At 47.0% G+C, this 25,374-nt stretch overlaps 1 protein-coding gene across 2 annotated transcripts in view; it reads left to right on the top strand.

Annotated features, from left to right (window-relative positions):
• Window positions 1-17,980: 17,980 nt before the first annotated feature.
• The window catches only part of SHROOM1 (shroom family member 1), a 95,683-nt gene continuing 88,289 nt past the window's right edge, over window positions 17,981-25,374 (top strand). The window contains exon 1 of one of the 2 annotated variants that reach the window (XM_077326920.1): window positions 17,981-18,209. The gene's annotated coding sequence lies outside the window, so the exon portion shown is untranslated. The remainder of the gene's footprint in view (window positions 18,210-25,374) is intronic. The other variant, XM_077326919.1, reaches the window with a different exon arrangement.

Raw genomic sequence — 25,374 nt, 5'->3', positions numbered from 1 at the left:
GAACTAACTAGTTGCCTCGAGCCTCCAATGTTGTAGGAAAGCCCTGATTGGCCAGGGTGTTAGTTCAAAGGTTTCCTTGTTCCCAAGCTGCAAGATTTCTTTTAAAGAGGAAGCCCTAACTTCTCTCAGCAGAGGCTCCAGAAGCCCTAACTTCTCTCAGTAGAGATTTTCCTCTTGGATTTATTCCTTCTCCTCTGCTATCTCCAATCCTTCCCCCTCCCCGTTTAAGAAAAGAAAGAAAGAGGCTCCTGCTGCGCTTGGTTCCCCCCTTCTGAGCTTCCCTTATCACATGCAGAACACTTTTCTCTTTTAATGAGGGGGGATTGAGGAAGACCTGATTCAAATTGATCTGAATTCAGCAGGATCCACAACAGAATAAACAAAGTAAGTGCAGAATCAGCCCTGAGTGATTGGCAGGTGGTATTTTTCGTGGCTGATGCCACACTAGATTCATCAATCTTAAAGCCCATAATGTTGCCTTAGCATCAACAGTACCTAGGGCACTTTGGCTTCATGCCTGGCAGGCCGATCTCTGCTCCAAGTCAATTGCAACTGCCTACCTGTTCCAGGGAGAATGGCTCTTTGGAGATGCATTAGACAGAGTTCTCACTTATACGAAAGAGAAGAAGAGAAACATGTCAAAGTACATTAAAAGAACTGAAAGAAAGCCTTATTCATGCTACTTTAATTATTCCTTTCATTCATCCAGATCATTCAGCAGACAAGTCATGTGTTCCTCCTGGTCCCAAAACACACAGCCCTTGCACAGAGAAGGATTCTCAAACAGGTTAAATAAGAACAGAATGGACAAATCCAACAGAGACAACAAACAGTCCAAAGAATGACTGCAGGACACTGGTGGGGTTAAACTACTCCAGTTCCATCAGGAGTGGTTCCAAGAAGTGTCAGATAAGTGGGCCTTAGAGGTCATCTCAAGGATATGCAATAGAATTTTGATCCCCCACCCGGAAAATTCATCTGCTCCACTCTAAGCAAAAATCCAGAAAAAAGACAGACAACTCTTCAGGACATCAATCATCTACTCCAAATCTCTGCAATAGAGGAGGTACCTGCAGGGTATCAGGACTGTACTCAATTTTTTTCATGGTCCCACAGCACAACAGAGACTGGGGGGCAATTCTCGACCTCAAGGGTCTCAACAGGTCAGTGCAACCAAAAATCAGAATGGAGGCCTTACTGTCCATAAAAAAAAGTCTCCTATCGAGGAAATTTCCTCTCATCTCTAGATCTTCAAGAAACATATCTGCATGTTTCTATTAGAATCATTGGTGTTTTCTCAGATTCTGTGTAGATAACAAGCATCTTCAGTTCTGAGGGCTACCTTTTGGACTATCCTCAACCCCAAGAGTATTTTCCAAGATACGAATAAACCCAGTGGTACCACTCAGAATGCAGTCAATACATGTCCACCCTTTCTTAGATGACATCATTATAAGGTCACCATCCAAGACCCAAGCCATAGCCAACACCTTAGCCGTAGTTAACATCCTGCAACTATTTGGATTTTTGGTAAACTGGTTCCCACTCAATGATTAGAACACCTTGGAGTATTGATAGATACTCGAAAGGGGAATGCTGTTCACCGCAGACAAGAAAGTAGAAAAGATCACAGTGTCAGCAATGCAGGTAATTTGGAGTGATGCCTCATCTATGATGTTCCTAGGAAGCCTTATGGGACTTTTCATTTCATGCCTGGAAACGATTCAGTGGGCAAGACTCCATTCCAGACAACTTCAGAGCTTTTTGCATCCACACCAGAGGAGCATTATCAACAAGAGGGACAAGAAGCTCATTGTTCTCCCCAAGGTCCGGCTAATCCTCAAGTGGTGGATAAACCTATCCAACCTTAGAGCAGGGAAACAGTTCATCCTCACACAGAAGCAGGAACTATTCACAGATGCCAGTTTTCTAGGATGGGGTGCAACTTACCAGGGAAAACTGCCACAGGTATTTTGGTCCACAATCGAGAAGAGACTCCCAATCAACGTCCTGGAATTCAGGGCCATATTCAGAGTATTGATTCACCTTAGGTTGTGACTCAAGGGTAAACTGCACTAGTATGAACAGACAGAGCACACATCAACCATCAAGGAGGGTTGCATTCTCCAGCCCTTCATGCAGAATCTTTTAAGGTAGTACAATGAGCAGAACATCACCTGCTGTCCATCAGAACCAAGCTTATTCAAGGAATATACAACTGCAAAGTATTGTTCTTCACACAGATTTGGGAACTCCCCTGTGTCTATATTTCTTCTGCAGTAAAAACCTGGGGGTCAAAACCCCTAGGGGGGGGGCCAATCGACCCTTTTTCCTGGGGTCACCAAGGCCGTCGCTGCGCTACTGCCATGGCCACCACCTTCCTAATAGCATGAGGGTTGCGCACTCCGGCTGCTTCAATGATCATGGAAGCCCAAGGCAGCTAGCACCACAGCGTGAAGGGGAGCTCTGCTCCTGCGTGCGGGTGCTGGCTGGCATGCCTGTACCGCTCCTCTGCGCTGCAGTGCTGGATGCTTCGGGCTTCCATGATCGCCAGCGCACCGGAGCGCGCAACCCCACAACCCCTTTTGGGTAACTGAGCCTGCCACTGTGCTGCTGCCACCACTGCACCGCTGCTGTTGTGGCAGCCTTGGCAACCCAAAGGGGGGTCGCGCCATCAGTAAGGTTGAGAATCACTGCTTTAGAAGATCCGCTGTTCATCCCAATAATGCCAGACCTTCTGCAACAGGGCCCGGTTTGGCACCCAAACCTGGAATGGTTCCATCTAGCCGCATGGAAATAGAAGAAAGAAGAAGAAGGGGGAGGGGGTTCTTAGATGCCACTTTTATCTACACAAAGGAGTCTCAAAGCAGCATACAATTGTCTTCCCTTTCCTCTCCCCATGACAGACACCCTGTGAGGTGGGAGAGGCTGAGAGAACTCTGATATTACTGCACGGTCAGCTTTATGTTGCGGCTAGTCACCCAGCTGGCTGTATATGGGGGAGTGCAGATTCGAACCCGGCATGCCAGATTAGAAGTCCACACTCCTAACCATTACACCAAACTGGACCAGTAGAGGCTACTAAAGAAAGGGATTTCTCAGAAGATGATCATCCAAATCCAAGAGAAAGATTTCCATACTGGCAGCAATGAAGACTTCCACAAATTGTGTTTATGGATACACATGGAAAGTATTTTATAGATGGTATAAGAGGAAGCACATCTCACCGACATCTCCGGGGTTGAAGGGGGTGCTGAACTTCCTTCAAGATGGCCTGGATCAGTGCTTAAAAGCAGCCACTCTGAGGAAACAGGTTTCTACTCCCATGTATACATAGGAAGAAACTGTCTCACCATCCACATGTTATTCAATTTCTGAAGGGTAGATCTACTTAGAGCTCCCCGTTTCAACACAGATTTCCAACCAGGAAGCTAAATGTGGTCCTCAATGCCTTGATACGACTACCTTTTGAACCCATTGCAAACATCGACCTAAAATTCCTACGAATTAAGGCATTATTCCTGATAGTGGTAACTTCAGCAAGAAGGATATCAGAAATAGGGGCACTTTTGGCCAATCCAAAGCTGTGTACATTCCATAAGGAAAAAGTAACCTTGAGACTAGACTCATCTTTTACTCCTAAGGTTAATTCTTCCTTTCATAGAAGACAAGAAATTAACTTGCCTACCTTCTGCCCAAACCTGCAGCATTGACTGGAGCTCCTTTGGCATTCGCTTGATGTGAGACGAGCCCTAAAAACCTTTCCCACAAGGACAACTGAATTTAGAAAGTCAGAAAGTATCTTTGTCTCCATCTCAGTACCAAACAAGAGCACCAAGATGTCGAAGCCTTCTCTAAGCAGATGTCTCAAAGATTGTATCATGGAGGTGTACCAAGCCTCAGGCACACCTGTTCCAGAGGGTATTTTCCCCATTCCGTCCACAGTGCTGCTTGCTATCACAGCAGACCTACTTAAGCAGATTTCTATAGAAGAAATATGTAAGGTAGCTATGTGGTCCTTGGTGTCGACATTCACCAGGCACTACAAGGTAGATCAATTCAGATCAGCGGATGCTGCCTTTGAGAGGGCGGTTCGGCAGGAGGTGATCTCAATAGGAGTAACTTCCCATCCACAGGGACACAGCTCGAGGAGATCCCAAGGATGCCTTCCACCTCTGGGGGAGAACGACCAGTGGCTCACCTGTGAGGGGTTCTTCTCCACAGAGGTATAGGAAGACATCCTCATCCCTCCCTAGGAGATGCTTTTTCTGTCTGCTTCTTCTTCTTAGCATGATTCTGTTTATGTGTTCCAAGTGTTCTTATTGGAACTTTTTTTTCTTTTCCAGGGCTACTTCTTGTTTGTAGTCACAATGCAAGGTACATATTTAGTGTTTTATGCAAAATTTACAGACACCTCAGCAGTTTCGAACTGGGGCAAGAAGACACGTCCTCTACAGGAAAGAAGAAGGGAAAAAAGTGATCCTGCCTCCCTGAAGAGAGGAGTGAAAAACACCCTAAGATATCTTCCTTTTTGGACCAAGTACCCACCAGAAGAAGTCAAGAAGCAAATTAACCAATCCAGAATGATACCCAGAGAAAACCTGTTTACAAGACAGCTCAAAAGAAATAATAACACAAGACCAGTGGTGGTCACATACAGCTCTCAACTCAAAATAGTTCAACATGTTATCAGCAACTTACAACCTCTACTGGAAAATGACAGTTCTCTTTCACAAGTTCTGGGGGGCAAACCTTTTCTTGCACACAGACAACCCACCGATCTCAAACAACTCTTCACCCATAATAATACAACATCTAAATTGAATATGGACACTGGTACCAGAGCTTGCAACAAACTCAGATGTGAACTTTGCTGTCAAGTACATCCGGACAACACAATCACTGGACCCAACAACATCAGCTACACCATCAAATGCTTATTCACATGCTCATATTTTAACATTGTATATGCCATTAAATGCAAACAATGCCCTTCTGTTCTCTACATAGGACAAACAGGGCAAACCCAACGCCAAAGGATAAAGAGCACAAATCTGACATTGGGAACAACAAGACTGATAAACCTGTGGGGAATACTTTATCCTTCCAAGAAAGTAGCTGTTTTATTACAAAGGAACTTCAAGAACAAAATGGGAAAGGAAACTGCTAAAATGCAAATTATTACAACACTCAGAACAATGAAATTCCCTGGACTCAACAGGGACATTGGTTTCTTAACTCTATATGCTAACTTGCATTCCTAACAGTTCTTCAGAAAGCCAAATGTCCTCTTTATTTTAATTTATCTCTTATTTGGAATAATTGATTTGAACAAGTCGATTGTACTGTAACCTAAGAAAGATATTAGTTTCCTAACACACTACATATGCTAATACAGTGGTCCCCAACCTTTTTATCACCGGGGACCACTCAACGCCAGGGACCACTCACCAGGGACCACTCAATGCCTTTTACTGAGGCCTGGTGGGGGAGGGGGTAGTTTACTCCTCTACTCTCAACCACTGCCCTAACACTCTCTGATCACTATGGTAATGTTTAAACATCCCTTCAAAATAAGATACAGACGCGCCACAACAATGAACATAAGGAACATTTTATTTTCATGGACATTTTAACTCATGACAATGACAAATCAATGGGAACCCTGAGCTTGTTTCTCTGCAACGAGATACTCCCATCTGGGAGTGATGGGAGACAATGACACCCGAAGTGTGTTGTAAAGCAGTGGTCCCCAACCTTTTTTTGGCTGGGGACCAGCAGGGTGATGGCCACGCCCGCGCAGCGCACATGCGTGGCCGTGCCCACGCATCATGCACACGCGGCCAAGCCGCGCATGCGTGATGCGCAGCGCGGCCCAAGCTTGCGGCCTGGGAAGCTTGTTTACTGTGGGGGGGGGGGAGAGGGAACCGCGGCCCGGCGCCCTAGCCTTCGCGGCCTGCCACCGGGCCGCGGACCGCAGGTTGGGGACCACTGTGCTAATATACATTCTTAAAAATCCCTCTGAAAGGCCAAATGTCCTCTGTGTTTTAATTGATCTCTTTATTGGAACAACATAATTTGAGTCCAATGGCACCTTTAAAACCACTAAAGATTTATTCAAGGCACGAGCTTTTGTGTGCAAGCACTCTTCGTCAGACAATGACATGTGCATGAAAACTCACACCTTGAATAAATCTGCAGTGGTCTTAAAGGTGCTATTGAACTCAAATTTTGTTGTGCTACTTCAGACCAACACAGATATCCACTTGATTCTCTTTATTGGAATAACTGATTGATTTGAACAAGTAGATTATAATGTATCTATGACTAATAGAATGCATTGTTGTTTGGAATAGCATTTATATGCATTTCTCTGGTCTGAAAACAGAGACAGCCAAATGCTGTACTTCAAAAAAGATGATGCCCCAAGATGCTTCCATGCAGTCAGGAAATGTGTGTGCACACAAAAGCTCATACCTTGAATAAAACTCTGTTAGTCTTCAAGGTGCCACTGGCCTCTAAACTTGTTCTGTTACAAACAAATGTTGCCACCAGGGGGCTCCCTAACAACTTCAGCACATCTCAAAGCCTTTGCTTTTCTAAGAGATGCACATTTGTGGAAGAAGATTTTATTTATTTCTTCCAGGAAGTGTCTGTTCCAGGGATATTACATTTTGCTTGAACTGAGACTTGCTGAGAGCATTTCCAATATATTTCTTTATAAAGCCCCAGTGATTTTGTGTGTGTGTGTACTTTTGCTATCCTTAATCCTGAAGTGAATATTTATTTGGTGTGGGACAATAGGTATACTCCTATTCATTAGTTAAACAATTAGAGTATATGAAAAATCCAACAGAGGCATTTAAAAACCTGAAAGTCAAGAAGAATGAAAACGAGTTAAGTGAACTGGCTGGGAGAGGGCAGTTAACTGGGTTGGATTCTATGATGTATCAGTGGAAGGCACTGATGGTCACAGATCTTTTCTATAGCAATCCTTTCCAACTATGGGATAGCTTATTCCCAAGACGATGAGCAAGTGCTGAACCCTTTCCCCAATTGCAAATCTTCCCTTGGAATACTGCTTTTTCACTGCTATTTTTCTCACAGGAAAGCAACAGCTTGGGAGAAATAGTTCTAGGGAAAAAATGTGCACATGGCAAAAGTTGAGCATCTGCTCTCTTCACAGTATACTTTAAAACAGGGGTAGTCAACCTGTGGTCCTCCAAATGTTCATGGACTACAATTCCCATGAGACCCTGCCAGCATTCCCATGAGCCCCTGCCAACATGGGAATTGTAGTCCATGAACATCTGGAGAACCACAGGCTGGCTACCCCTTCTTTAAAGAACCCACCCAAGACACATTATCAGCTTCACCATGCTTCATTGGAATTTGGTTGTGATCCAGTTCTAACACATGCCGTCATGTCTGGTTGAAGAAGCAGAGTTGGGTTTTATACACGACTTTTCACTGCCCGAAGGAGTCTCAAAGCTGCTTACAATTGCCTTCCTTTCCTCTCCCCACAACAGACATCCTGTGAGGTAGATGGGGTTGAGAAAGCTGACAGAACTGCTATGAAAGAACAGCTCTAATAGAACTGATCAGGCCAAGGTCACCCAGCTGGCTGCATGTGGAGAAGTGAGGAATAAACTCCAGTTCTCCAGATTAGAGGCCACCGGTCTTAACCACTACAGCAAGCTGGCTCGAAGACATAAGTTGAGCTAGTTACAAAGAGCCTGAAAGACCCATATAGTTTGTTTCTTGGTTATTAGAGTACTGATCATGCAAATTAGAATTTATTCCTTTTGCAGAATAAATATTGTATTTAGGCATCAACGACGTGACAGTGTCCCTTGTGATATTAATTACCACAGAAGGCTTTTGATTTGTATCTATATAATCTACAGTTGATGCCCCTCTTACCTTTCACTCCTTTAAGGATGATTTTAAAGAAACAAAAAGGCAATTGTACTTGTAGCAAACCTCCAGATTATCTTTCATTCCTCTCCTGAGCAGAGCATATACATTATCTCTAATCAAAATTGCGGTATCTGCATCAGCCAGTGTTTTCAGTCATTTCTTATGGAATGTATCCCTCAATATCACTGTCTGCATTGATAATTTAAACATTTATTACTGACAGTCTGACTCTCAGAGGGTATGTGGGTTACATACCTGTTCTGGGGCTACTTGGTCAGGGCCCCTTCCCTCCCTTGCAAACACACACACACACCCTCTCCCCTTAACTGTTGGTTTCCCAACATCCTCCTTGCTTCCCCTCCCTCCCTCTGACCCTCCCTCTTTGTCTCTCTCTCTCTCTCTCTCTCTCTCTCTCTCTCTCTCTCTCTCTCTCTCTCTCTCACACACACACACACACACACACACACACACACACACAGACTCCCTTCCCCCCATTTCCCGCCTTACCTGTCGGTTTCCCAACCTCCTTGGTTCCTCCCGCCTCCCTGACTTGCATACACACACACACACACACACACACACACACACCTACAGACAGAGACAGTCAGACATAGACACCCTTCCCACCTCCAGTTTCCCCTCTTGCACCATACCCTCTAGGTGAAGAAGATTTGGGACGTTAGGTTCAGGAGGAGTTTTTTCGCCATAGCATCTTGGTTTTATGGGGTTGTTGTATTGTAGGTAATTTGATTTTATATTGGTTTTAGAATCATAGAATCATAGAGTTGGAAGGGGCCATACAGGCCATCTAGTCCAACCCCCTGCTCTACGCAGGATCAGCCCTAAGCATCCTAAAGCCAAGAAAAGTGTGTATCCAACCTTTGCTTGAAGACTGTCAGTGAGGGGGAGTTCACCACCTCCTTAGGCAGCCTATTCCACTGCTGAACTACTCTGACTGTGAATTTTTTCCCCCTGATATCTAGCCTATATCGTTGTACTTGAAATTTAAACCCATTACTGCGTGTCCTCTCCTCTGTAGCCAACAGAAACAGCATCCTGCCCTCCTCCGTGGCAGCCTTTCAAATACTTAAAGAGGGCTATCATGTCCCCTCTCAACCTCCTTTTCTCCAGGCTGAACATTCCCAAGTCTCTCAACCTATCTTCATAGGGCTTGGTCCCTTGGCCCCAGATCATCCTCGTGGCTCTCCTCTGTACTCTTTAAATTTTATCTACATCCTTCTTGAAGTGAGGCCTCCAGAACTGCACACTACTCCAGATGTGGTCTGACCAGTGCCGTATACAATGGGACTATGACATCTTGTGATTTTGATGTGATGCCCCTGTTGATACAGCCCAAAATTGCATTCGACTTTTTTACCGCTGCATCACACTGCCTGCTCATGTTTAGTTTACAATCCACAAGTACTCCAAGGTCTCGTTCACACACAGTGTTACCTAGAAGCGTATCCCCCATCCAGTAGGCATGCTTTTCATTTTTCTGACCCAGATGCAGAACTTTACACTTATCTTTATTAAATTGCATCATGTTCTCATTTGCCCATTTTTCCATTGTGTTCAGATCTCGTTGAACTCTGTCTCTATCTTCCAGAGTATTTGCCAGTCCTCCCAATTTGGTGTCATCTGCAAACTTGATGAGTAGTCCCTCCACCCCCTCATCTAGATCTTTAATAAATACGTTAAAAAGTACCGGGCCGAGCACCGAGCCCTGATGGATTGTATTGTGGTGCAGAGTGGTAAGCAGCAGAAATGCTATCTGAAGCGATATCCATAAGATTGGTAGTTTGGCTCAAGGTTGACTCAGCCTTCCATCCTTCCAAGGTGGGTAAAATGAGTACCCAGCTTGCTGGGGGGTAAACGGTCATGACTGGGGAAGGCACTGGCAAACCACCCTGTATTGAGTCTGCTATGAAAACGCTAGAGGGCGTCATCCCAAGGGTCAGACATGACTCGGTTCTTGCATAGAGGATACCTTTACCTTTATTGGGGTTTTTATCTGAGAGTTATAAGCTGCCTCAAGCCTTCAGGGAGAGGTGGGCAATAAATAAAATACAATAATAACAACAATAAGAAAACTGTTGACTTCCCTCCCTTCCAAACAAACACACAAATACACTCCTTTCCTTCCTCGCCCTCCCTCTTCCTGTCTCCTTAGGCCTCTGCTACTGCCTCAGCCCCCGCTGGTTGTGCAGGGGCTGGCAAGGCCCCCAGGCTGGCACGGCTAAAACCAAGACCTTGAGGGTGGGGCAGCCACTGCCATGGCCCCCACTGGGGCCTGCACTAGGCCCCTGGGGCCTGCATTGTTGCTGCCAAGGCCTCATGGGTGGGGCAGCCACTGCCAAGGTGAGCAGCTCAGGGATATTGTTAACTGCTCTCTCCAGTCGGGGGAGTTCCCTGAGGCGCTGAAGGAGGCGATGGTGTGCCCTCTCCTCAAGAAACCATCTCTGGACCCACATGACCCTGAAAGCTACCGCCCAGTAGCGCATCTAGCGTTCCTGGGTAACGTGGTGGAAAGGGCTGCGGCGGACCAGCTCCTAGCGTTCCTGGAAGATACTTCAGCACTCGATCCATACCAGTCTGGCCTCTGCCCTGGTCATGGGGTGTAGACTGTGTTGGTCTCCTTGTTGGATGACCTCCGTCGCCAGCTTGATCGAGGTGGCTCTGCTGTGCTAGTTCTTTTAGATCTGTCGGCCGCGTTTGACATGGTTGATCACGAGCTGCTAGCGAGCCGCCTCGCCAGTACGGGGATAAGTGGTACAGCGTTATGCTGGATACACTCCTTCCTCCAAAACCAGACACAGAGGGTAGCCGTAGGAGAGGAAGTATCGGGCCCTTACCGGCTCCCTTGTGGGGTCTCACAGGTCTCGGTGCTCTCTCCTACATTATTTAACATCTTTATGCGCCCTCTGGTTCAACTGGTACGGAGTACGCTGATGACACCCAGGTCTTTCTCCTCATGGATGGCCACCCGGACTCCCCCCCCAGATCCATTTGCCAGATGTTTGGAAGCTGTAGCTGGATGGCTTGAGCAGAGTCGCCTGAAACTCAACCCCTCCAAGACGTAGGTCCTGTGGTTGGGCCGGAGGGGGGCAGATCAGGAAGCGCGCTTACCCTTTCTGGCCGGGACGCAACTTAATATCGCGTCTCAGGCCAGGAATTTAGGGGTGACCATTGATGCCTCACACTCGAGGCACAGGTTAAATAGGTAGCTAGCCAGGCATTTTTCTATCTTCGCCAGGCTCGGCTACTAGCGCCCTATCTGTCCTCCGAACACCTGGCCACAGTGATCCACGCGACAGTCACCTCCAGACTAGATTTCTGTAACTCGCTTTACACTGGCCTGCCTCTGGGCTTGATCCGGAAACTGCAACTCGTCCAAAATGCGGCTGCTAGAGTCCTCACAGCTACACCGTGGAGGGCTCACATCCAGCCAGTTCTGAGGCAGCTGCACTGGTTACCGGTTGCCTTCCGGATCAGGTTCAAGGTTTTGGTTTTGACCTTCAAGGCCATCCGTGGTTTAGGCCCAGCATATATGAGGGACCGCCTTTTGCCCTATATCCCCCGCAGGGCTTTACACTCTGTGGGGGCTAACCTATTGGTCGTTCCCAGCCCCAAGGAAGCCCGCCTGGCCTCGACCAGGGCCAGGGCCTTCTCAGTCCTGGCCCCCACCTGATGGAACGAGCTCCCGGAAGAGCTGAGGGCCCTGCGGGAATTACCAGCATTCCACAGGGCCTGTAAGACAGAGCTCTTCCGCCAGGCTTATAGTTGAGGCCAGGTGGTAAGAAGATCAGCCCCCCCTCACAAACTGGTGATAGAGAGTGTCACCCCCCCCTCCCGTAGTTGAGGATGCGGAGACTAAATGAGTAAGATTAAGCCATCATTGTTGCCACTGTGACCAATTGGTTACCAGCTATTGTAAATTTACTGGAAGTTATTGTTATTTTATGGTTTTTAGGGGGTAGGGTTATATAAGCCGCCTCGAGCCTTCGGGGGGAGGCGGGGTATAAATACAACAACAACAACGGCGAAGAGGTCCCTGCTGGTGCCACAGCTGCTGGCTGTGTCCCAGGCAGCGGCACAGTGGGGCACTGCCTCAGCCTCCTCAACTGCCTCAGCCCTCTCTACATCTTCTGGTGATCTCCATGGGCAGGACTCCGGATGTCACGTCCGTATTCACATCCCTTTGAGGAGGCACGCTGGAAGATGTGTCCCGCATCAAAAATGCATAAAGCTTTCTGATTCAGGAAAGCTTTCCAGCTTCCCTTTTGCTTTGGTAGGATAATATCCCAAATCCCTTGCTTATCAGTAGTACTTAATTAGAAATGTTTCCTGTACTGTTATAAAATATTCACCTTTCTTCTCCAGCTGTTTCCAGGAAGGAGCACGTTCAATGACAGCTTAAGTCAGGCTTTCTCAAACAGGGTTTCATGACGGCCCTGGAAGGTTTTTCCGAATTGGTGGCAGTTAATTATTTTTTAATAAAAATTGTTAAACATTTATTCGGTGATATGACCATATAAGGTAATGTTGTTTTGCAGCCCCTCCCCACAAAATGGCCAATGATGGGCCAAGGGGGGTGAGAAGGGGAGGGGCCCAGAGTGGGTGTGTAGGCAGCTATGCCACCCCACGTCTGGAGTTTCTTGAAGCCTGAAGAATGTTCCAAGGGTTCTCAATGGTAAAAAGATTGAGAAAAGATGGCTTAAGTCAGGGGTCCCCAACCCCCGGTCTGCGGCCCGGTACCGGGCCGTAAAGGCCATCATACTGGGCCGCCAGCAGCCGCGCCTGCCTCCCCCCCTGCAGCGAGAGGGGGGAAAGAGGCCGGCACGGCAGCCGGCGCGGCAGGTGCGGCAGCTGGTGCGGCAGCCACGCAAACGCACACGCGCGGAACTGCCGCGCATGCGTGTTTGCGCCCCCTGGTGGCCAAAACGTGCATGCGTGGCAACTCTGCGCATTCGTGTTAGCGCCACCTGGTGGCCAAAACGCGCATGCGCAGCAATTGGGCATGCACGTTTATGAGCAACTGCGGCAGCCAGGCCGCTGGCTCTCCCCCACCCCCGGAGGCGGTCCCCGACCAGAAGAAGGTTGGGGACCGCTAGTTTAAGTAATATACAAAATTAGATTTAAAACCCATTTTATGTTAGAATAAAATGGGCGCTAGCTGCCGTCCCTGGGGACGGCGCTTGGTGGCTGGCCAGGGCGGCAGAATCCTTTTGGGGCCCCCCCAATGGCGAAAGGCTCTGAGCCACCCAGTGCCATCCCCGGGCCCGCAGAAGCCTTTCTCCTCCATCCCCCCCCCCAGCGGCAAAGGCTTCTGTGGTGGACCCAGGACAGCGCTGGGAGGCTGAGCCGGCCAGCGCCATCCCCGGGCCCGCAGAAGGCTTTTTCCTCCCCCCCAGCGGCAAAGGCTTCTGCCGGGCCGGGGATGGCGCCGGGCAGCTCATTGAGCCCCCCGGCCCCGGCCCCACAGAAGCCTTTGTGCTCCCCCAGTCAGGGGAAGGCACAGGGAGCCGCAGGCCTACCTTCCCTCTCGGCAGCCAGCAGAGCAATGGCCGCCGCGCGGGGAAGGTTTGCCCTTGTCGGGGATGGGGCGGGTTGGGAGGTGCTTTGCACCTCCTGGTTGGTGTTTGCTGGGCCAAACAGCTTGGACAGCCAGACACATCCCACCCCCCAGGCTGTTTCACAAATATATAGAAGAACAACAATGGATAAGGATATATATCAGTCCGAGCCCACAGTCTATGGAGTTCATTCCAAAGCTGTTCAGGATTAATTCAGGAAATCTACAGTTTGCTGAAATGCTGTAACTTTGTTGGATGGCCTGTATGTTCTAGGACTAGCCACTATGTTCTTATTGTGCCACTTTAAGCCAACTGTATTGGATCTGTAGCTGGACTCATTGCATGGGGTTGTTTTCTTCATGGCCTGATTCTCACATATTTAAAAGAACACCCCTCCCTCCTTCCATGAACCCGTTCATATGCTTTGTTTCACCCAGCAGCTCCTTCTTTAATGGCTGGTGGCATTAGCTGATGTTGCTTGAGAATTTTTTCTATTGCTACTCCAAGCATCTTAAGCAGGGGTGGCCAAACTGTGGCTCTCTAGATGTCCATGGACTACAATTCCCATGATCCCTGCCATCCATCAGCTTTTCAAGGTCATTCTGTCTGAAAGGGCCTTGTGTTGACAGTTTGGCATACAATTATTCACTGAGAGTTATACTCTTTAGGCAAATTTGCTTAACTGTATTTTAAAGTTTGCTACAGTTTGTGATTTTTAATCCTATTCTATTATATTGTAAGCCACCCTGAGGTTGGGGCATGAATCTTTTAACTAATCAATAAATTAAACCCCCATGCATGTTTTCTTGGAAGTTAGCCCTGCAAAGACTACTGAGACTAGAATGTGCACAGGACTGCAGCTGTAATAATCTTTGACTAAGGTTGCCAGCTTCCAGGTGGAACCTGGAGATCTGTTGGAATTACAGCTGATCTTATGACTATATATATCAGTTCCCCCTGAGAAAATGGCTACTTTGGAAAGTGTCCTCTGTGGCATTTCCCCTACTGAGGACCTTCCCCTCCCTACACTCTGCCCTCCCCTGACTTCACTGCCAAAACTCCAGGAATTTTCTAGTCTGCAGAAGGCAACGCTGAATCTTTCCTGCCTCCCTGGTTTAATTCCATGTCATGCAGCAATTCTAGCTTTCTAGGTCAGAACTCTGTTATTTGCACATGGATATCCTGCATATGCCTGCTCTCTTCATTGGCAGTTTATGGTAGAGGCTCAGGAAAAGATGCATGGCTTGGTGTCAGAGCCATGCCTGGCATGCAGATGGTGCTGGATCCAATTCCTGCCTCCCTGTGGATTTCATATAGCATGTGCTGGGAAAGACCCTGTGCTGTCCAAGACCTCGGAGAGCCTCTGGCAGTCAGCATAGACAATGCTAGCTAGATGGAGTAATGGTCTGCCTTTATATAAAGCAGCATTATTAGTCCATGAGGGATATCAGTTTGCAGAGTCTATAAATTGCCTTAGGAAAACAGAAGTGGTGTTCATGATCAGTGGTTTCAGAAGGACTTCATATTCCCTTGGACCCACATTTGTGAGGGATTATGGCAGCATTGTAGGAGCAGCTTTTCATGTTTTTTATCATGCTGTGTGCCTTTACAGATAATCTGAACAAGGCAATAATGTACTTCTTTGTTACAGCACACAAAGGGTCCTGAGTGTGACCTGCACAAGAACCGGACAGATAGCATTGCAACAAGTTAGGAAGGGGGCAGGCCAAGCTGCCAGAATTGTAGTGTCTTTTCCACTCTGGCCAGGCTCTGAGCCACTCAGGGTAGTAATTTGTTGTGCTCCCCAGGCAAGGAGTGCAAAGCATTGATATGACATGCTGCCAGCATCCTGCTGGCTGCAGTACAGGCTGGTTCAGAGAGAATGCTTGATCGTTATCACAAAGACATTCCTCCCTGCATACTCAGGTCATATGCAATTCATGGGCAAGCCCACGGGGAGCAGATGGGCAAACAAACCAGCTTCAAATTCTGTGGGGGTGTAGTAGATCCCGAGAACGTTTGGTGCTAGTTGCTGCTTTTAGGCTTCAACCTTTGGACACATAACACAGAGAATTAGGGCCGATTAAGACCTCGGGCTGAGGAGGCTAAGAATCTCACACCCGGATCTGGAAAGGTCTTTGCATGGGCTGAAGGTCTCCTTTAATCTGTGCCTGTCAAGCAGCTGCGTGTGCTTACCTGACACCCAGGCACCCATAGCACTAGGCTTGCTGGTGGAACCCGAGGAGCTCTCAGAATTACAGGCTACAGAGATGGGTTCCCCTGGAGAAAATGGCAGGTCTGGAAGACAAACCCAGTGATATGCCACAGATTCTAGATTCAGTCCCCTCCCCCCCAAGATTCCCCCCTCCTAAATCTCCAGGTAAGAGCCTCTTGTGGCGCAGAGTGGTAAGGCAGCCGTCTGAAAGCTTTGCCCATGAGGCTGGGAGTTCAATCCCAGCAGCCGGCTCAAGGTTGACTCAGCCTTCCATCCTTCCGAGGTCGGTAAAATGAGTACCCAGCTTGCTGGGGGGTAAACGGTAATGACTGGGGAAGGCACTGGCAAACCACCCCATATTGAGTCTGCCATGAAAACGCTGGAGGGCGTCTCCCCAAGGGTCAGACATGACTCGGTGCTTGCACAGGGGATACCTTTACCTTTACCTTTTTAAATCTCCAGGCATTTCACACGCCAGAGCTGGCAACCTGATGGGGCCCTTGTGCTGCCATACTAACCTAATCCACACAGCTGCTTTACACCGGTTACACCTCAGTTGCACTTCAGTTTAAACAAGCTCTTTGCCTCCTCCTCAAACCAGGCCCTGTACTGTCTTTTGCCAACCTCCAGGTGGAGGCTGGATATCTCTTGGACTCTCCAGACAATTCAGATCAGTCCACCTGGAGTAAACGGCTGCTTTGGAGAGTGGACTGTGGCATTTTACCCTGATTAGCTCCTTCTCATCATATCCCGCCCTCTTCCAGGCTTCCCCCTGCCTCAGTAGAGCCAGGATTTCCCATCCTGGAGTTAGCAACCCTAATGGGTCTGTTCAGTGGGTGCTTGTTCAGGAGGGTGGAAAACCCTTAAACAATATTTTTTAAAAAACACCTACGGGCTTGGGATTTCCACAGAGTTTTTGCAGCTGTTTGTGCTGCATTATTAATCATAGATGAGTATCTGTGGCTCAGCAGCACTGTCTTTTTCCTATGGACCAAATCCTTACCTTTTAATATTTTATGGTAATCTCACACCCGGATCTGAAAGTCTCTGTTGCAATAGTTGTCAGACTTTATGAAATGGCATCCCCTCTGTCTTCTTGTGACAGCAAACAACCCGCAAAATATATTAGGTATTCCCACCCAGCCTCTTGCACTTCACTGTGCTCATTCTGATGTTTACTTATCTTTTCTTTTCATGTGGGCCTAAGGTTGCCACCTTTGGGTTGAGAAACGCCTGGAGATTTAGGGGTGGGGCCTGGGGAAGGACCCCAGTGGGGTATAACAATATACAGAGTCCGATCCAAGCTGCACCTGGAGGTTGGCAACACTGAAGGATGTCATGTAACGGCACCAGTAGAGTCGTGAACCATGGCTTGGGAATTGACATACTGGAAATCCCTTCAAATCTGCTGGTGTTACTCTTCTCTGCATTCATCATCAGTGTTAATAATGCTGTGTATCTGGAACAAAGTCACTTGGAGTCTGGTAGAAATTTCTTCTGAATAATGTGCTTCCTATTCTGGGCTAATGCTCTCACAAATGTTAAAAAATATTGGGGGGGGGGGAAAGGAATAATAGAATGGATTAGGAGCCATTAAAATGGCACAAAGGAGTTAGCAAGCTGCCAAGTTCCCCTGAATGTTCAGCGCAAAATACAAGCTCCCCACAATTATGTGAGTCTAGGGCAAGGGGAATAACTCCTCCCCCCCACTCCCAGGTCCTGATGGAAGAAATACATATTTGGTTACCAGATAAACTAGAAGTGACTGACTGATGGATTCAAGGGAATTCTGCACATTTTCCAGAGCAATTGCTTAGGGATAATCACATACCTACATTTGAAGGATCAGGAGACCAGAAGATCAGTGCTTGTTTTATATTATAAAATAGAAAGTATCTGATCATAAAATACAGACAGGAACACAGTGTCATTTACCGTGCCTTCCTAAACAGAGGAGTTTATGTGAGGCGTCACCATGACAAGCCTCTACTCTTAATGCAGTCTTCGGCCATGAACATGGGATTGCCCCGTGGACTGTTTCTTTACATTAAAAACAACTGAGCCTTGAATCAAACTCGAATGAGTGGAACAAAGCTCCCTGGTCTTCTGTCCAGTGCTGGCGGGTGCTTTTCTTTCCTTCTTGCATGAGGGGATCTGGGTCAGCCTGAAATGCTTTTAATCTGAAGCTTGAGTTTCAGGTTCATTATTCTGGCCCCACCTACTTTCCAATGATTGGATAAGGAGTTCTTCCAGTTACCTTTACGATCGAAAAGTAGCTAGGGGAACCAAAGAAAACTGGAAGAATTGAGCTTCCATTCTCTCAAGAGTCTGAAGAAATCACACTTTGTGTGTTTGTGAAAGGGTAAAGGAATTGAAGCAACATGTGCTGGTACTAAAAGGGAAATAATGGGGGGGGGGAGGGGGCACGAGGTCTTTCAAGCAACTGTTGTGGGAAGCACAGTTGGACAGAGGCAGCATTGAATGATGGTGGCAAGCAGGTAATTATAACTGTTTCTTTTTCTCTTGAGAATATGTCATGCTGCTGCAGAGGGGAAGGGAGGGGAGAGGGTTAACGTATTGTGTCTAGTTCCTGAGTAAATCAGTGTACATCTGGAGCCAATATATCTTCAGTGAAGATGAATGGAGACCTATAGGTAAAGGTGGATTAGAACTTGGTTTATTGCACAGTGATGTTTTAAAACATCTTTAAAAAAACTGGATCAGCTTGTGATGTTTTAATTGTGGAAAAATAGTGCTGGAATATTGTGCCTACATCAGTTCCCTGTTTCAAACAACAGGAAGAACAAGAGCAAAAAATAATTAAGAATGCCCCTGCAGCCTATGTTTCTGTTTCATTTATTTCTTGTGCGTGAGCTGTGAATGACTTGATTTTATGTGACTGAATAAGAAATTAAAGTGTATGAAACAGTGTTTGCTAAAGGCATAGGAGCCTTGTATAATTGTGTCTATTATAGAACAGTGTTTTGCTAATATATCATGAGCGAAAGTCAATATAGTAAATTGGAATTAATTTCCTCTGGAAAGGTTGCCTGTATCTTTGTAAGACTGGGCATAAGTGTTTTCAGAAACACAAATGTCAGAGTTACTGCATATCTCCAATATACCGCAGCTGGAAGGTACATGGGACTTGTATTCATTCCCATAGAACTTGCAAAAGTCAAAAGGCCAGGAGTTCCACTTACGTTGAAGTTGTCCTGTGCGAGTTAATGGGGGCTCTCCGTTACTTCTCTGGAGCAGGACTTTCTGCAAAGGAAGTAAGCAGCTCTTTGGGGACAAAGTGTTTCAGGAGAATACATAAATTCAGATTATATTATCACTTGCAGAAAATTAGAAAGAGGTCCATTACTTGGGCGTGTCTAATTTAATCAAGAACTTATCACATAAGTAACTGTGTATGGAATCATTGCCAGTATTCTTAAACTAGTGAGATAAATGTAAGAACTGTTGTACCAAAATAAGCAAATAAGATAAGAGGTTTTAAAATGTGTGCATAAAAATGCTATATTATTTGAAGCAGACCTGTTTCAAGTGTAAATACAATTCAAGAAGTCCATCAGTGGGATCTACCAATGACTTTATTTAGAACAGGCAGGAAAATATTTTGTTCCATTAAGCTGAACACGTTTGGCAAAAAGGACACATTAGTTTATAGATTTCAAGGTATTTAGCCCCTGCTATTGTTGGAATGAGTTCTAGAACTCTTTTTTAAAATTGCACTGAATAGTAGGTGATTGCCAATTGGACAAAAAACAAAACAACTCCCCCCACCCTGTGCATTGTAACCTGAACAGATTAGAAAAGAATTATCTTTCCTTTCCCCACCCTTCTGCAGCCATCTCCTTCACAAACGTCTTTAAAAATTGCCCCTGAAGATCAAAAAATACTCAGAATGGCACAAGATATGGAGGCCTGCATTTGGAAGGAAAGTACATGGGACAAGCAGATGCTGTGTGCAAGCAAAAAAGCCTTTCCCTTGCACAAAGAAAAGTCTGGATCTGACCCAAACTTTAGAAGTCTAAGGTCCTTTTTCAGGGCTTCTAGTTTTTGAATCCCTGAGAGGATTCTCTGTGTGGCCTGGTCCTACTCTTGGAGGCTTTTAAAAAACATTTTAAAAATTTGGGCTACTGCTTTTTAAAATATCTCATAACCATTGTAGCAATGTGATTAACACAGACTGTACTGTCAATATTTTTTGAAGGAAAGATGTTTGTGCCCATGACATGCACATGTAGTACATTGGCCTACGAATTGTTCAAAAGGATAGGTTTCCCATGTGTAGAAGTGGTGGCTTAGCCAGAAATATATGAGCTCCTGAAGTATAATTCTGTGTAGTGTGAAAGAGGGCATGTTTAACACAGAGACATGCATGGTGGTCACCTGCTCTTATTAAACAGCCTTTTTTGCTCTTTAGCATGAGGTTAGAAGGGCTGATAGTATCCCTGTCTCCCCACACTTATAACCCCTCCCCCCAAAAAACACACACACACCCTTTTGCAGCCAGATGGGTCCTCCTGCATTTTGGCTTTACTTCTCTCACATTCAAAGATGTTGATGGTTCAGCTGCTGCTCGGGCAGCAGGTTGAAGTAGCCCTTTTCTAATGTATGACTCTTGAGTGTCACTGTGCCATAGCAAAGTACAGGAAGACTGTGCCTGTGCCTGTGAAACGTGCTTGTAAACAAGAAGACTCTGATCCAGATAATACCTCTCAAATATAGAGGTGGGTAATTTGTAGATCAAGGTTTCAACTGCTACAGTGATTCAGTAAACAATTAAAGGGGGGATCACTTTGATCTGGTGTGCCTAAGCTATGTCACCCCATTTCCATTTTTCCTAAGCCAAGGCTGATTCTGTGAAGACCAAGGGGTGTCAGGTTACAGTAGATGAGCGATTGGGATGTGAGTGTCCTGCATAGTGCAGGGGGTTGGACTAGATCACCCATGAGGTCCCTTCCAACTCTATGATTCTATCATTCTATGTTTCTGTTCTAAGAATATTTTACGAAATGTTCATTACATTCATCACCTTTAACATCTTTACTCTGCAGTCCTGAGCCAGGGTTATACACTTGTAAGGGTTTAAGATTGCCCTGTTAGATACTGAAACTTTGGGAAGCTCATCTCAAGATCAGTCAGATAGACAGATTTTATCTACTGTCCATTTCAAGAAACAAACAAGTACACTCCCCTGAATTCAAAACTCATGCTGATTTCAGTATCAAGAGACCAGGATGTCATGGGCAAATATCAGTAACAAGAGCCTCAATTTTTCTGATGTTCTTTTATTTGTTAGCAATTTTTGCTCTCCTTTCATCACCATTTATTCAGGGGAGACCAGAAAAAGTCCTTTCAAGGGTCCTGGCCTATAGGGTCAGTGCTGTGAGGAGGATGAAGTACACGCCACGCTGTGGGTGGGTTCCAGGCCTGCAGAAGTCACTGAACGGTGCCCCTTGGCTCCAGAGGTCTCCAAAAGGCTTTTAAGAAATAAACACTGTGGCATGCTAATATATTCTCTGTATACCTTTAAAAGTAAATAATCCAGTGTTTTATAAATACCGCAGACAGCTCCAGAAAAGCTAGATTGTCCAGAGTAACGTGACCACACAGGATGAAGCTGTCTTTTTCTGGCAATCTTAATTGTAAATCCTCCATTGACTTCAATAGGATTCTTTTCAAAGGAGTTTATAATTTTTGAGGGGATCTGCTCTGTTTTAGATGAATTCTCAGTTAGTACCGATGAGCCTGAGCCAGTTCTTGCAGGAAAAATGACTTTGAAAACCCACAGGCCTGAAACTTATCCATAGCACGATGGGCACTGCATCCTCCACAAAGTATGGACCCACATTAGTCAGGACCTTTGAATTGTCCTTCTTTGCTTTCCCCTGCATAAATGGTGACAAAAGGGGAGCAAAACATGCCGACAGAGAAAACAACTATCCACCAGTAGTTGGTTGTTATATGAGTAGTTGGTTCTTATATGCCGCTTTTCTCTACTAGGAGTCTCAAATCGGATTACAATCCCCTTCCCTTTCCTCTCCCCACAACAGACACCCTGTGAGGTAGGTGAGGCTGAGAGAGACCTGATATTGCTGCTCTGTGGGAACAGCACTATCAGGGCTGTGATGAGCCCAAGGTCACTCAGATGGCTGCAGGAGGAGGAGCAGGGAATCAAACCTGACTCGCCAGATTAGAAGTCTGAGCTCCTAATCACTGCACCAAGCTGGTTCTCTCAAACATGCCAACAAAGGAAACAACTATATATCCACCAGATGTGCCCACAGAATTTTCAAACAGCAAAACAAAAACAGTGGCACAGTGAATCATCCTCTGTAATTTTTCAAGTCAGGTTTTTGAAGGAAGAAAGTCTTTTTACATATGTCTCTTGAAATCTGTAGCCAGAATGAAAAACCTCTGGCAGAATCTGTGTACATTTTTGGTGCAAGGATGGCTCTGACAGTGCTTTGTCATCTGTATCGCTAGGGGAATTCCAAGGCGGGCAGCTGGGTTTGCTGACCTACAGCCGACTGCTTGCTCCCTTTCTCTAACACTCCCTAGGAGTGTAGTTGGCTAGAATCCTTTCCACATAATGACAGTGTTTCAGGGTACCTATGCAAAAGATAATTATCATCTAGACTTGAAATTATGCAGCTTTAAAATCTGAGGCAGCTATTAAATCTTAGTCTGTGGTTGCAGATAAACAAGCTTGAACAGCATCCATTTTATTTATTTATATATTTATTTTGCAAAGCAGCAGCAAGCTAAAGAAAACTAGGTAAAGGTATCCCCTGTGCAAGCACCGGGTCATGTCTGACCCTTGGGGTGACGCCCTCCAGCGTTTTCATGGCAGACTCAATAAGGGGTGGTTTGCCAGTGCCTTCCCCAGTCATGACCGTTTACCCCCCAGCAAACTGGGTACTCATTTTACCGACCTCGGAAGGATGGAAGGCTGAGTCAACCTTGAGCCGGCTGCTGGGATCGAACTCCCAGCCTCATGGGCAGAGCTTTCAGACTGCTGCCTTACCACTCTGCGCCACAAGAGGCTCTTAAAGAAAACTACAGTATTAGAAAAGCAGGTGTTGTAGATGTGACTAAAAATAACACAAGATTTTATGTGTCGTTTGTTAGTGGCAGACCTTTTTGCTTTCCCAGTTGGATTCCATGATATCTCAGTGGAAAGGAAAGTTTATCCCATGGATTGCAAGACTTGCAAGTGCTACATGAAGGAGGGAAAAGTAGGCAAAATCACTAAGAGCCACCATGGTGTGGTGGTTAAAGGGCAGCAGACTGTAATCTGGAAAACTGGGTTTAATTCCCCACTCCTCCACATGCAGTCAGCTGGATAATGGTGGGCTAGTCACAGTTCTCTCAGTTCTCTTAGAGCTCTCCTAACCCCACCTACCTCACAGGGTGTCTCTTGTGGAGACAGGAAGAGAAAGAAATACCACTTTGGGACTCTTTCCAGAAGAGAAAAATAGGGTATTAAAAAACAAGCTCTTCTCCTCCTCCTGCATGAGCAGAGATCTACAAGTAGAAGAGAAAGAAAGTAGAGATTTCATTGACTTCTCCCTCCCTGCTGCAGCCTCCTGACTTGCATGGCTAACCATGAGTTCTGCAACTCCAGGAAGAAACTTGCCTAGTGTCAGAAATATCTGTTGAGAAGAGGACTGAGCCCAGAAGTTCAGAGATCCTTGTGTGGACCTTGAAAGGTCCTTGTGGCTGATCCAGCTTTTTCATGACATATGGCAGTTCAGTCCCTATTATGTTGAGTGTTGGGTAAGGTTGTTGGAAATTCATGTTTAAATCTTGGGAAAGCTGTGAAGTTGACTTGATAGTCTTTCGGAAATATATATAAACTAGGGATTAAGCCTGCTGTCGTGTAAATACAGCGGGCGCTAGCATCAGGAACGTGGGGTTCGGTGCGGCTGGGCGTGGGCGCTGCAGGCTGTGTGTCTTCCCCCCCCATTGTCCGGTGCCAGACTCACAGTTGGGTGGGTGTCTGGGCGTGGTGCCAGGCCTTGTCGTTGGCGGCGAGTGCCGTGGGCAGGGCAGGGGCCCGGCGTGGCGGTGTGGCGACGGTGTCCGGCAGGAGGGACCGGCGGAAGCGGGCGGAGACATGGTGCTGCGTGGCCTGCGAGGGCGAGGTGCAGCGCTGGGAGCGGAGCGGGCCGGCGTCGGCCGCGGGCTCCAGGTGCCGTATTGGGGCTCACAGGCGTTGAAGGACGGGGCGGCGGTATTGTGATCACGGCGTGGCAGGCGTGCGGAGGCAGCCGCGTGTAGCTGTGGCAGCAGTGGGCGCGGCCGGGCTCTTGGAGGCGTGGAGAGGTGCGGGGTGGCGGCAGGCAGCTGCGGGTCGACGGGCGCGGACGCTGGGTAGGCGGCATGCGGAGGGCGGCGGGGAGCTGGATGTTGGTCGGGAATCATCTTCCCTTTCTCTCCCCATAACAGAATTCCCATGAGGGAGGTGGGGTAGAGAGCCTCACAGGGAAGCTGGCAACCCTAAGAGGAAGACTCTCTGTGCACAGCAGTCTTGACCTTAGTAAGGTTTTTAATACTGTTTTTTTATTTGCCAGGCCAAGGTTGAAAAAGTTCATTTACTTGTTCACTATTTACAGTTTCAGGCTGTAAATATTTATTTAGATCTTCCTGCACTTTCCAGACTCACAGGACTGATGCTGGTCTGCCTGTCTGTGCCCCAGAATACAAACAGTTGCTGGTAAGGTCTGGCCATAGCCCATAGCCCAGGAGGGACACACCTGAACCACTCCCTCCCAACTGTAGGCAAATATGGCTCCTTTGAAGGCTGGACTCTGAGGCATTGTATGATTTTGAAGTCCCACCTCCAAACCTCCAGGAATATTTCCAACCCAGGGGTAGCCAACCTCCAGGTGTGGCCTGGAGAGCACCTGGAATTACAGCTCAGCTGCAGAGTATAAAGATCAGCTCCCCAGGCAGAAAGGGCTACTTTGGACAGGGTGTTGGTAGAGAAGAAACATTTAAGGCCTCCCACACAGGTTGTTGTTGAATTGAAATACTTGAGGCCTACTGCACAGGGTTGTTGTGCAAATGAAACAGGAGACAAAAGAACCAGTTTCGTCTGCAGAATAATGCTGTGCAGTGGCCTCAAATCTGCAGAGAGTTGCAAAGAAGAAAGAAACATGGCTTGGCTGTGCCTAACCCCCGGCCAGAGCAAGATTTTAATTGAGAAGGGGCTTTTCTGTGGCCTCCCTGTCAGCCAACTTTTTGGCAGAAGGGGAAAGTCCCCCACCCTCAAAAGGAAGGCCCTCAGGCTCCCCTGCGTTGCTCTCTGAAGGAAAATGCCTCCCTCCCCTCAGTCAGGGCCTGTCAGAGGCTCCTTCGCAGTAGGCCTGAGGGGAGGGGAGAGAGAGAGCACTCTGCAGCCTCCTGCCAGCTCTGTCAGGGTTCTGAGGCAATTTACAGTTGGACTTGACAGTCAGGACAGCCTTGGGGCGAAAAGGGCTGGCACAGCCTGTCCAAGCCTCTGTTCTCATCCCCCTCGGCAGCCCTTCTGACCTCCTCTCCCTTTGGTGGTCAGGAGCAGACTGGCAGCCATTTCTTCAGATTGCCCCTGGCTGGCTGGAATTTTGGTCTGTCCTGGTAAGGGGCCAATCGGAAGCCTTCCGATTG

Source organism: Paroedura picta, chromosome 3 (assembly GCF_049243985.1).
Source record: "Paroedura picta isolate Pp20150507F chromosome 3, Ppicta_v3.0, whole genome shotgun sequence".
NCBI classification, from domain to species: Eukaryota; Metazoa; Chordata; class Lepidosauria; order Squamata; family Gekkonidae; genus Paroedura; species Paroedura picta.
Note: the sequence above shows the minus strand (reverse complement) of the source record. Positions and strands in the feature narration are given on the sequence as shown.